We start from the raw sequence: 13,567 nt of genomic DNA on the forward strand, positions 1-13,567 counted from the left end.
TCAAGTTTAGCCTAAAGCTGCCTCCTTACATATTTTAAGTTTGGTCTAAGGGTTTCTCTGTACATCGTGAACTATAACAAGTGGAGGTGTAAACAGACTGTAGCCTATACTTATGCCAATCTCTGAGTTTTGGCCAATCAAATGTAGCCAACAGTTGGAACCATGTTGAAATAAGCCAAATGCCAAGCTGTAACCAATCTGGCTGTTTCCATGCCTCATTTCTGTTTTCTATAAATTACTTTCCCTTTTCAGTCCATAAATCTTCTTCCACCACATGGCTGCACTGGAGTCTCTGAGCCCACTCTGGCTGGAAAGGCTGCCCGATTTATGAATTGTTTATTGCTCAATTAAACTCCTTCAGATTTAATTCACCTAAAGTATTTCTTTTATCAATAGAGACAGAAAGAAGAATGGGAGATGCTATAACGTATGGGGAGGAGGATTAGAAGAGTTAGTATCTAATGGGTACAGAGTTTCTGTTTGGAAAATTGAAGAAGTTATGGAGATGAATAGTGGTGATGGTTGCATAACAATTGAATATATTTAGTGCAACTGAAATGTGTGGCATTTGAAAATGGTTATAATGGCAATCTTATGTATATTTTACCACCAAAAAAAAAAAAAAAAAAAAAACCAGAAAAGAAACCATGTGATTACATAGAATCATGGAGAGGGCCTTGGAGACCGCTTCTGTAATTCATGGGCCTCGTCTAAGGCAGAGTATACCTAAGCAATCCTTAAAAACAAGGATTTATCAAGTTTAAGAAAATTTGCCAGAAATGAGCATCTGTTACTGTTGTCAACCAAACGTCTTGGGTGAGGGGTGACTATCTGGGCTGGTGGCATGGGGGTAAAATAATTTACCAAGACAGTTGTAGGTAAAAAAAGACAGATTTCCAGCCTAGCCAACATGGTAAAACCCCATCTATACTAAAAAAAATACAAAAATTAGCTGGGCATGGTGGTGCACATCTGTAATCCCAGCTACTTGAGAGGCTGAGGCAGGAAATTCGCTTGAACCTGGAAGGTGGAGGTTGCAGTGAGCCAAGATCATGCCACTGTATTCCAGCCTGGGTGACAGAGAAAGAAAGAGAGAGAGAGAGAGAGAGAGAGAGAGAGAGAGAGAGAGAGAGAGACAGAAAGAAAGAAAGAAAGAAAGAAAGAAAGAAAGAAAGAAAGAAAGAAAGAAAGAAAGAAAGAGAGAAAGAGAGAAAGAGAGAAAGAGAGAAAGAGAGAAAGAGAGAAAGAGAAAGAGAGAAAGAGAGAAAGAGAGAAAGAGAAAGAGAGAAAGAGAGAAAGAGAGAAAGAGAGAGAGAGAGAGAGGAAGGAAGGAAGGAAGGAAGGAAGGAAGGAAGGAAGGAAGGAAGGAAGGAAGGGAGGGAGGAGAAAGAAAGATTTATTAAAGAAAGTATGAAAATACATTCAGAAGAGGAGGTAACTGCAAGGAAATACAGGCTTGCTGGATATTTTATAGAATAGTTTTTGGGCTGATTGATAATGCCAAGGTAGCGGGGAGCTCAACTTGCATTCTTCTGTCAGCTGAGTTGTTTGATAAATTGAGGAATTTGTTGATAAGCAGGAAGTTTGTGAGTTAGGTATGTTATCTGCACAGGAAGACTACATGTCCTGGGCAACAACAACAACAACAAACAAGCAAACCTATAGTTTATGTTCTTCCTCTATTTGTTTACACATCCTGGACCATGAAGAAAGGTAGATCTATAGCTTATCTGCTTTATCGCTTTGCTTTCCCAAGGTCCTGCCAGCCTGACTCCTTTTCCCTAATTAGGACTCCACGCTCAGGACATTCTTCTAGAGCAGGTGATATGGTTTGGCTGTGCTCCCACACAAATCTTATCTTGAATTGTAGTTCCCATAATCCCCACATGTCATGGGAGGGACCTGATGTGAGGTAATTGAATCATGGAGGCAGTTACTCCCATGCTGCTCTTCTCATAACAGTGAGTTCTCATGAGATCTGATGGTTTTATAAGGGGGTTTCCTCCTCTTTGCTCTGCACTTCTTCTTGCTGCTGCCATGTGAAGAAGGATGTGTTTGCTTCCCCTTCTGCCATGATTGTAAGTTTCCTGAGGCCTCCACAGCCCTGTGGAAGTGTGAGTCAATTAAACTTCTTTCCTTTATAAATTACCCAGTCTTGGTGCCCTGTGTCACAGAAGCTCTAGCCATGGCTGAAAGGGGCCAAGCTACAGCTTGGGCTGTGGCTTCAGAGTGTGCAAGCCCCAAGCCGTGGCAGCTTCCATGTGGTGTTGAGCCTGTGGGTGCACAGAAGTCAAAAACTGAGGTTCAGGAACCTCTGCCTACATATCAGAGGATGTGTGGAAAATCCTGGATGTCCAGGCAGACGTTTGTTGCAGGAGTGGAGCCCTCATGGAGAACCTCTGCTAGGGCAGTGTGGAAGGGAAATGTGGGCTTAGAGTCCCCACAGCGAGTCTCCACTGGGGCACTGCCTAGTGGAACTGTGAGAAGAGGGCCACTATCCTCCAGATCCCAGAATGGTAGATCCACCAACAGCTTGCAACTTGCACCTGGAAAAGCTGCAGACACTCAGTGCCAGCCTATGATGGAAGCTGGGATGTTGCTGCCCAAGCTGTGAGTGCCTACCTCTTGCATCAGCATAACCTGGATGTGAGACATGGAGTCAAAGGAGATCATTTCAAAGCTTTAAGATTTGACTGCCCCACTGGATTTTTGGATTTGCTTGGGGCCTATAGCCCCTTCATTTTAGCCAATTTCTGTATGGAATCAGTCACAGTGGTGGGATAAATTATAAAGATAAAGTTATAGGAAATAGACACAAACCTTCTTGGAATACTGGTAGGTTTGCATAACTTCAGTAAAAGATTTGACTGAAGCAGCTGAATTATCTTAAAAGCTTACATAGGAATGTAGAGGAGTTTATCTAAATAGCTTGTTTACTCATGTGGTCCTAAGACTAACCTTTGATCATCTGTGGTGCATAACTGCTCTCTACTTGGGAGGTCGGCAATGTTAATTACCCTCTAGTGGTGTTTACTCAAGACCTTTGTCATTTAATCTGTACTAAATAAATGCGAACTTCTCTGGCTAACTGAGGCCACCAGGCTGCTGACTTTTTACAGCACCCTCCTCAGGGTCTGTGAGTGGCCCGGTCCCCTAGCCCACTCTTTCACTGGATATCTGTGTCTGAGTGCATTTTTTCATCAGTCACTGGGTCAGGGTCTGCAGGTAGAACCCGGCACTCCCATTTGGAACAAGTGTATTTACCCAATGCCTATAGCCCATTGTATCTGGGAAGTAACTAACTTGCTTTTGATTTTACAAGGTCATAGGTGGAAGGCTCATTGCCTTATTAAAAATGAGACTTTGGACTTGGACTTTTGGGTTAATGCTGGAATGAGTTAAGACTTTGGGGGACTGTTGGGAAGGCATGATTGCGTTTTAAAATGTGAGAACATGAGATTGAGGAGAGGCCAGGGTTGGAATGATATGGTTTGGCTGTGTTCCCATCCAAATCTCATCTTGAATTGCAGTTCCCATAATCCTTATATGTCATGGGAGTGACCTGGTGGGTGGTAATTGAATCATGGGGGCAGTTAGCCCCATGCTGCTGTTCTCATGATATTTAGTTCTCATGAGATCTGACTGTTTTATAAGATGCTTTTCCCCATTTTGCTTGGCATTTCTCCTTCTTGCCATCATGTGAAGAAGGATGTATTTGCTCCCCCTTCTGCCATGATTGTAAGTTTCCTGAGGCTTCCCCAGCCCTATGGAACTGTGGGAAACAATGTCTTTCCTTTATAAATTACCAAGTCTCAGGCAGTTCTTTATAGCAGTGTGAGAATGGACTAATATAGCAGGGGTCCCCACCCTCCAGCGCACAGACCAGTACTAACCTGTTAGGAACTAGGCCTCATAGCAGGAGGCGAGCAGTGGATTAGTGAGCATTACCACCTGAGCTCCACCTCCTATCAGATCAGCAGTGGCATTAGATTCCCATAGGAGCTCGAACCCTATTATGGACTGAACATTCAAGGGATCTAGGTTGCATGCTGCTTATAAGACTCTAATGCCTGATAATCTCAGATGGAACAGTTTCACCCCAAAACCATTCCCTACTCCCGTCTGTGGAAAAATTATCTTCCATGAAACCAATCCCTGATACCAAAAAGGTTGGCGACCACTGTTCTAGAGAACTAACTTAAAGTCTTCATAAATAGTTTACTTAATCTCTTCTTTTGTTTTTTTCTCTTTCAAAATGTATCTATTGAGGGCCTCTATTACATATGGCACTATGCAGGAGATATCATGGAGAAAAAAGTAGTAGCAGTATAGATAGCAATTAAACACAGACTTTGGACTTCAATGCCACTTTTATCCCCCTATTATCTATGGGCACATTATTTAACCCTTGTGCATCTCAATTTCCACATGTATAAAACGGGCACAATAATACTACCCATCTCATAGGGTTTGTGCTGAATATCTTCTGTTTGCCTCTCCGGATTCATTCTCCACACTAATCCATCCTGTTCTTGACCCTGGGAATTTGACCTGCTTGGGTTGCTTCAATGAATTTACTTGCTCTCTGGCTTCAATTTGGATTTGGCCAATGAGGATCCCTGGTAGGAGATTAGAGGGAGATAGGAATAAAGAGGTTGGGTTTTTGTCATTGTTTTTAGAGACAAGTCTTCCTGTATTCCCCGGGCTGGAGTGCAGTGGCTTTTCACGAAGGCAATCATAGTATACTATAGCCTCAAACTCCTGGGCCCAAGTGGTCCTCCTGGTTCAGCCTCACGAGTAGCTGAGACTATGGGTGCAGCCAGTTTTGAGGTTGAGTATTTTATTCCAGCTTCCTCCTTGTAGGGATGCCGCAGGAATGGCTGCCTCCCCGACCAAAGGTTACAGCTGCTGCCAGTGCAGCCCTCTCTACATGACTTCCTTTTTCTGAGTTTCCATGAACATCCCCTCCCTTTACAACATGTGTTTCTAACACAAAGCAGCCTGTAAAATTGAACTGCAGACATAAATAAGCAAGCTGGAACCTTGCACAGATGAATGCTAGCAGCTGTTCCAATAGAATAAGGCTACCAGGGGGCTAGGCATGTTCAACATGGCGGCTCCATCATCCCTTTTCCTTGCCAACAACGTGTACAGTAAGGAGCAGACAACATGAAGCTGGTAAAGAAGAGAAGCCACTTGCATAACAGAAGACTAGGGTGGGGCGGCCAGCTTCCTCATGCACTATGTAAATGTCTCACCTGGTCCAACCATTCTTTGGGCCCGGTGTAAATCAGATACCACCTCCTCAAGCCAGTCTACAAAACCCCTGTGCACATCATCATGGGACTGGAAGACCAACTCGAGTGACCCTCTCTCTCTGCAGAAGAGAAAGCTATTTTCTTTTCTCCTTCTTTCACCTATTAAACCTCCGCTCTTAAACACTCCTGTGTGTGTCTATGTCCTTAATTTCCTTGGCATGAGTCAACAAACCTTGGGTGTTACCCCAGACAATGATACCACTTCACTGTGATGTCTGGCTTAAACTGGAGCTGGAGCGGCAGGGCTCCATCCATACCAAAGGCTGCATGGGCCTGTTTGAGAAATGGCTGCTGGACAACCTGATCGTCATAACCAAGGTCTTTGTGAGTATCACCTGCCTCCAGATCTTTGGCATCTTTCTGGCCTGGAACCTCCTGAGTGACATCAAAGCAGTGAAAGGCAACTGGTTAGTCTGCCACACGCCATTGCCACATGTCTAGCCAATTGAGGCCTCTGATGGGCACCCCCCTCCCCCATGCAGTACCTTCTCCCACTGTGTTGGTGACAGGAAAGGCTGCAGGAGGTGTTTCTGCTTGGATCTGAGTCCTGAGTGGGGTTTGTATGTACAGGTGCGCTGTGCCACCCACAGAGAAAGCCACTGTGGCTCTGCCAGGGCTGCTTTTCCTGGAGCTGTGGGTAAGGAAGGTATGTGTGTCTACGCACACACATGTATATGCATGCACAGGAGAGCCACCGTCTTGGCTATTGTTGGGGTGGTGGGCTCTCCAGAGGACTAGGAAGGGCATAGCTATGAGGGTACAGGCGGTTGGGCACGGTGGCTCATGCCTGTAATCCCAGCACTTTGGGAGGCTGAGGCAGGTGAATCAAAAGGTCTGGAGTTTGAGACCAGCCTGGCCAAGATGGTGAAACCCCGTCTCTACTAAAAAAAAATACAAAAATTAGCCAGGCATGGTGGTGGGCACCTGTAAGCCCAGCTACTTGGGAGGCTAAGGCAGGAGAATCGCTTGAACCCTGGAGGCAGGGGTTGCAGTGAGCCGAGATCATGCCACTGCACTCCAGCCTGGGCGATAGAGCAAGACTCCGTCTCAAAAAACAACAACAACAACAACAACAACAACAAAAAGAAAGAGGGTACAAGCAAGGTGGGTGGGAGGCACTGCTGTGGAGGCATCTGTCTGGGTCTCCCCTTCCCCCACCCCATGCTAAGACTTACTTCTTGGTGCATGGCTGGATGGGGCATGCCTTGGGGCCTGTTGTTGCCTGGGCCACCGCTTCCTGCAGCTTCAAAACTGTCCTCTTTACTAGTTGTAGCTTGAGCCTGCCAGGAGCCCACCTCCACCTCAGTGTAATAGACTGTGTAATTAGCCCAAGAATTTTTTCTCTCTCTCTCGGCATGCCTCTCAGGAGCAAACATAATAAGGGCTAGAAACTACTCAAATAAACAAACTTTGAAAACCAGGGAGAAAAGTAGATTGTAAAGTTTCTCCAGGACCCAGTTAGTGAAATTAACAGGCGATTTTAAACAATTCCCTTGAATCGATTATGGCGCAAAGTTGAGTTTCAAGTATCAGGGAGAAGCAATCTGATCTCCAGCTTTCAACTAGTAGCCATTACAGTCCCAGGGAGGTCCATCTCCTGTGCACATTGATATTTATAAGAAGATGGAAAACAGTGGGGGATAGACTCATGTTCTGAAGCTCTAGAATATTTCTAGTGTGCATGTATTTTTTCTATCTCTGGCAGCTAAGTTTTCCTTTATTTATTTATTTATTTATTTATTTTGAGAGAGAGAGTCTTGCTCTCTTTCCCAGGCTGGAAGGCAGTGGCACAATCATAGCTCACTACAGCCTTGAACTCTTGGGTTCAAGCAATCCTAGCTAGGACTGCAGGTGTGCACCACCATGCTTGGCTAGTTAATTTTTTTTTTTTTTTTTTTTTTTTTGGAGATAGGAGTCTCATTATGTTGCTCAGACTGGTCTTAAATACTGGCCTCAAATGATCCTCCTGCCTCAGCCTCTTAAAGTGCAAGGATTACAGTAGTGAGCCACCACACCCCACTCAAAGACTACAAATTTATATAGAATAAAGGAATAGTGAAATGAAGTTACACATAGAAACAAAACTGGATTTTTATATAGGAGTAGATAGGTAGAAAAGCCAATTTAGTCTACATTTGGCAGAATTTATTTGCATGTCTATAGATGTGGTAGGCAGAATAATACCACCCTTCCCTGCCTCTCATCCCAAGAAGTCCACATCCTAATCTTCAGAACCTGTGAATTTGTTAAATTACATGACAAAGGGGAATTAAGGTTACAGGTGGAATTAAGATTGCTAATCATCTGACCTTGTAGGGAGAGTATCGTGGGTTATCCAAGTGGGTCCAAAATAATCATAAATCTTTAAAAGTGGAAAAGTGTGGGCCAGGCACAGTGGCTCACTCCTGTAATCCCAGCACTATGGGAGGCCGAGGTGAGGGGATCACCTAAGGTCAGGAGTTTGAGACCAGCATGGCCAACATGGTGAAACCCCATCTCTACTAAAAAAAAAAAAAAAAAAAAAAAAAAAAAAAAAAAAAAAAAAATTAGCTAGGTGTGGTGGCACAGCTACTCAGGAGGCTGAGGCAGGAGAATCACTTGAACCCAGGATGTGGAGGTTGCAGTGAGTGGAGATCATGCCACTGCACTCCAGCCTGGGAGACAGAGTGAGATTCTGTCTCAAAAAAAGAAAAAAAGTGGAAGAGGATGGCAGAAGAGAGTCAGAGGGGTTTGTGCCTGTAGAGAAATGCCTATAGAGAAATGTTCAGAAAGATGCAACATTGCTGGCTTTGAAAATGGAGAAAGGAGTCCAACAATCAAAGATGAGCTCTAAAGCTGGAAAAGGGAAGAAGATGAATCCTCCCCTAGAGCCTCTAGAAAGAAGTAGAACCCTGTAGACCCTGATTTTATCCCAGGGAGACCTGTGTGGGACTTCCGACCTTCAGAACTATAAGATAATAAACTTGTGTTATTTTAAGTCATGAATCTTGTCATAATTTGTCACATCATCAATAGAGAGGTAATAGCTAAGAAGTAGTTGCATTGCTATCATTTATTTACAATTTAAGGAGTTTAAAAAATAACCTAGTCAAAGACAAAGATACATTCATACAGCATCAGATAATCCCCAGTCTTCAGCATTCCACTGAACATGCACCCATTCCAAAGTCTTAAAGGTTTTCTCACATTAGCAATTTTTAAAGGTAACAACAATTTCATTTCTTAGTTGAGACCTCATACTCAAGCTATAACTGCAGAGCTTATTGAGCTTAGTTTTCAGGCAGCAAATAAAAGTAGGAATGTATTACTAATGAAATGAATGACTTAGCACTTAGCAATTGCAAAGATACCCTATCCAACCACAGAATTATTAATCACTGATGGAAGCAGAAATGAGCAAATTGATCACTTGATGGTTCAGTAGAATCCCCCTTGAAAACAGGGGGAGAGCCAAGTCATCAATAACTCTGGAATCAATTCTTGTTTCATCAGCCAATTTCTAGCCAAATGGAATAATGGCCTCTTGGTAGTCAACTGCTTTAGCTTCGGGGTTTGTGTTACATTTGGATTTTCTTACCTTCAATTAAAATAAGCTAGGTAACACTTAGGAATTGACTCTGACCCTATGGAAACTCTTATCAAATAGAAATTAATTGGCAGTCACTGAAAGAACGTAGAATATAAAAAACATTAGTTTAAAAACAAGGAGTGTAGTAGAATCTTTTTTTTTTTTTTTTGCTGTACCTGGAGTCCATATATTGTTCTTATTATAGCAACAGACAGAGTGTCAAATGAGGTTCATCCAGTTACCAGCTGTGAATCTGTATCCATATGGGTCTGCAGCAACCTCAATTCTTGCCACCTCAGAAGAAAGAATTCAACCGACAGGCATACGTCAGATATGTTAGTAAAGTATACTTGGAAGAGGGCCAAGTGGGCGACTTGAGAGATCAAATGCATGGTTTGACCTCTTCACCTAGGGCGTCACATGTTGGCATACTTCCGGGATCTTGCATTACTTCTCCCCTGATTCTTCCCCTGGGGTGGGCTGTCTTGCTTGAGCCTACTTGCCCAACTCCTGAGATCTTATCAGGAAGCTACTGATCGCCAGTTTCAGGTATTTTCTATCTACCAGGAGACTGCCCTTCCCTGGTGCTGACTATAACTAATTATTACTCGAGAGAGACAGTTAACAACAGCCCAACCATCCCCTGATGCTTACCCAATATTCCTAGTGTGTGTGGGGAGGGGGGTGGGGTGCCCTTTCCTGTCTTCCTCATACTATGCTAGCTACCTGCTGTAATGATCTTGCATACATTCCCTTCAGAACTCTCCATTCAAACAAGAGTGAGTGAATGACCCAAGCATGGTCAATCTGTCTCTTAAACTAAATGATCGGTGTAGAAATTTTTATGGGACCAAATTTGATGCAGCGAGAATCAAGCCTGGCTCATTAAATTGAAAGTATCAAGCAAGAGGCACTTTCTACAGGCTGGTCTTGCTAATCTTGTGGAATATGGACTAAAGTTGAAGGAGAATCAACTTGACAATGAAGTCAACTCAGAGGGAAGCAGAGACAAGAACACAGTTTTCTTTGATGTCATTTGGGCTCTTAAATATATGCATGTCTACTAAAAGATTGTCTACCTCTGATCTTTTCAGAGTAGTCATATTATTTTGCCTTTTGTTCCCCACAAGGTGAAGATGTTTGCACAGGAGTGTGACCTTTGTAACTCCACTTCGGCCTCTGATTGGCTGCACAAAGCAACTGATTCCAGGCCACCATTTCATTTACATGAGGTGAGCATGAAGTCGCCAATGGTAAACCTAGAGGGTATTCGGACCAGAGAAGATTCTGTATCGGCCAGCTCCCACACTGTGTAGTGTACTTTCGTTTTCAACAAATCCCTGCTTTTGTTCTTTCCTTGCTTCATTCTTTCTTTGCTTTGTTGGGTGTTTTGTTCAATTCTTTGTTCAAAATGCCAAGAATCTGGACAACTTGCAGTCAAGACCCTCTACCAGTAACAACATAACAAAAAACTAGTATCAAAACACAATTTTAACAAAAAAATTTTAAAATGCCAACAAATCAATAATAATGGACCGTAATAAAGGACAAACAGCTCAGTAGAAAAGAGGCAACAGAGGCCGGGCACCGTGGCTCACGCCTGTAATCCCAGCACTTTGGGAGGCTGAGGCGGGTGGATCACAAGGTCAGGAGTTTGAGACCAGCCTGGCCAATATACTGAAACCCCCATCTCTACTAAAAATACAAAAAATTAGCCCAGAGTGGTGGCGGGCACCTGTAATCCCAGCTACTCAGGAGGCTGAGGCAGGAGAATCGTTTGAACCTGGGAGGCGGAGGCTGCAGTGAGTTAAGATTGTGCCATTGCACTCCAGCCCAGGCGACAGTGTAAGACTGCGTCTCAAAAAAAAAAAAAAGAAAAAAAGGCAACAGGAGATAAAATCTGAATGGCCAATAAAGTTGTGAAAAGACGCTCAGCCTCAATACTACTCAGGAAAATGAAAATTGAAGAAATAATGACATACCGTTTTATATACCTAATATTGGTAAGAACTAAAAATAGCAAATTTTGGCAGGGCTTAGGGCTGTTCTCATACACTAGATACAACTACTTAGGGCAGTAAACTTGCAATTATTTTAATATGCAAAGTTGAAGATATATGTCTTAGTTGTTTCACTTTCATTTTACTCTTTAACAAAAATATCAAGCAACATTCATGGAATTATACTCATTCATCAATGGCAACTATATATTTCTATGGATATGAGAGTTCAGCAAAATCAAAAAAAGTATCTGTGAGATTAATTAGCTATATGGAATTTGCAACAGAGAACATTTTGTATTTTAATATTTTTGTAATAAGATGATTCTTTAAATCAGTAAAAAATATATGTATGTCCTTACATACATACATATATATAATATATATATAGCTATGGACTGAATTGTGTCCCCCAAATTCATATGTCAAGACCCTAACCCTCATGTGACTGTATATATTTGGAAACAGGATCTTTAGGAAGTAATTAAGGCTAACTTAAGTTATAAGGATGGGGTCCTAATCCGACAGAACTGGCGACCTTATAAGAAGGGGAAGAGAGGAGGAGAGAGATCATTCACTGCCTCCTAAATTGAGCACACAAAAAATGGCAGCTGCCTGTGGCTAAAATGAAACTTACCTTGCTGCAACCTGAATCTTAAACCTCCCAGCCTCCAGAACTGTGAGAAAACAAATTTGTGTTGCTTATGCTACCCACTTTATGGTATTTCATTATGGCAGCCTGAGTTGACTACCATAGACACACACAAACACACACACTGGCAAGTAGACATATAATTCTAAGAAATGTTAAAAAGTGTAAGTGCTATAAAAATATGGAGTAAATGATATGGGAAGAATGCAGAGAAGGTGGCATTTTAGCTCAGCTAGGAGGATGAGTAATCCAGGCTAGAGATTTGAAGGACCTGAACTTGGGCAGGGCCTTAGAAAAAGAGGTTTGTACTGTTTCAGGAGAACCCCATTTGATTTCTTGGCTGCAGCTGACTAGCACCGGGTCTGCCCATGGATACTAGAGGATAACCACACATCTGACAGAGGAAGAGCATTACAGTCTCTTGGTTTTCCAACAGGATGCCAGTTTTCCAACAGGTTGCCACCTTTCCAGTAGGTCCCAAGTCTTGATTCTCAATCTACTGCTCTTCTAATGCATTTTTTTCTACACTCTTCTCCAGGTCTCAGCAGATGACATTCCCTTTCCTACACACCCGTACCTAGTTAGACACCACATCTTAGAAGCCACCTCCAAGTCATCTTTCCTCTTCTTTTCCCCAACAACACTACCTCAATCCAGAATCTCGTCACTTCTTTCCTACATGTACGTGTTAACTTAAAACTCACAGGATCTATACATTTAGAAAAGGAGACTTTATTTCTTATAAGGAGATACAGCCTGCAAGGTGGCATCTCACAGGCTGAGAAGCACAGCCTCCAGCAAGGACCAGAGAAAGGCACTTTAAAGGAAGAGGGGCTGGGTAGGAGCTTTATGCTGAATAGGTTGGCTAAACTTACATATTCAACAGGTTATAGGAGGAGCTATGAATATTCATAAAAGTATTTTATGATCCTGATCCATGCGTATGGAACAACATGCATGTTACATACAACCTGTGTTCACCTTGGGGTGGAGACTTAACATTTAATGTGTTACAGTTAGGCCCTGTACATCAAAAGGTGAAGCAGAGATGAAGGCACACAAGTGCATGGCCTCTGTAAAGTGGCCAGAATCAGCCTATGGTCAGTGGCCTCATCTGGAGAAAGTTACTGAAATCAGTCTCTTGTGCAATCAAAGCTGTAGCTATGGTTGGTATAGCAGGGGTTCAGTTAGTGTCTGTAAGCTGGATCAGTAGTAATTGTTTTAATATTGCTTCTCTCTAGGCCGGTGGTTGTTTAGCTGCCAGAGAGTGTGTGTGTGGGGGGGAAACTCTTGTGGCAGAACATAGTTTATTTTATTTTATTTTTTATTATTATACTTTAAGTTCTAGGGTACATGTGCACATCGTGCAGGTTTGTTACATATGTATACATGTGCCATGTTGGTGTGCTGCACCCATTAACTCGTCATTTACATTAGGTATATCTCCTAATGCTATCCCTTCCCCCTGCTCCCACCCCACGACAGGCCCCGGTATGTGATGTTCCCCTTCCTGTGTCCAAGTGTTCTCATTGTTCAAATCCCACCTATGAGTGAGAACATGCGGTGTTTGGTGTTTTGTCTTTGCGATAGTTTGCTGAGAATGATGGTTTCCAGCTTCATCCATGTCCCTAAAAAGGACATGAACTCATCCTTTTTATGGCTGCATAGTATTCCATGGTGTATATGTGCCACATTTTCTTAATCCAGTCTACCACTGATGGGCATTTGGGTTGGTTTCAAGTCTTTGCTATTGTGAATAGTGCCGCAATAAACATACGTGTGCATGTGTCTTTATAGCAGCATGATTTATAATCCTTTGGGTATATACCCAGTAATGGGATGGCTGGATCAAATGGTATTTCTAGTTCTAGATCCTTGAGGAATCACCACACTGTCTTCCATAATGGTTGAACTAGTTTTCAGTCTCACCAACAGTGTAAAAGTGTTCCTATTTCTCCACATCCTCTCCAGCACCTGTTTTTTAAGTGTAGGGGGTGCATTACTTAACCCTTGCCTGGCATGGCCTTAG

Source organism: Macaca mulatta, chromosome 5 (genome assembly GCF_049350105.2).
Source record: "Macaca mulatta isolate MMU2019108-1 chromosome 5, T2T-MMU8v2.0, whole genome shotgun sequence".
Lineage (NCBI taxonomy): Eukaryota > Metazoa > Chordata > Mammalia > Primates > Cercopithecidae > Macaca > Macaca mulatta.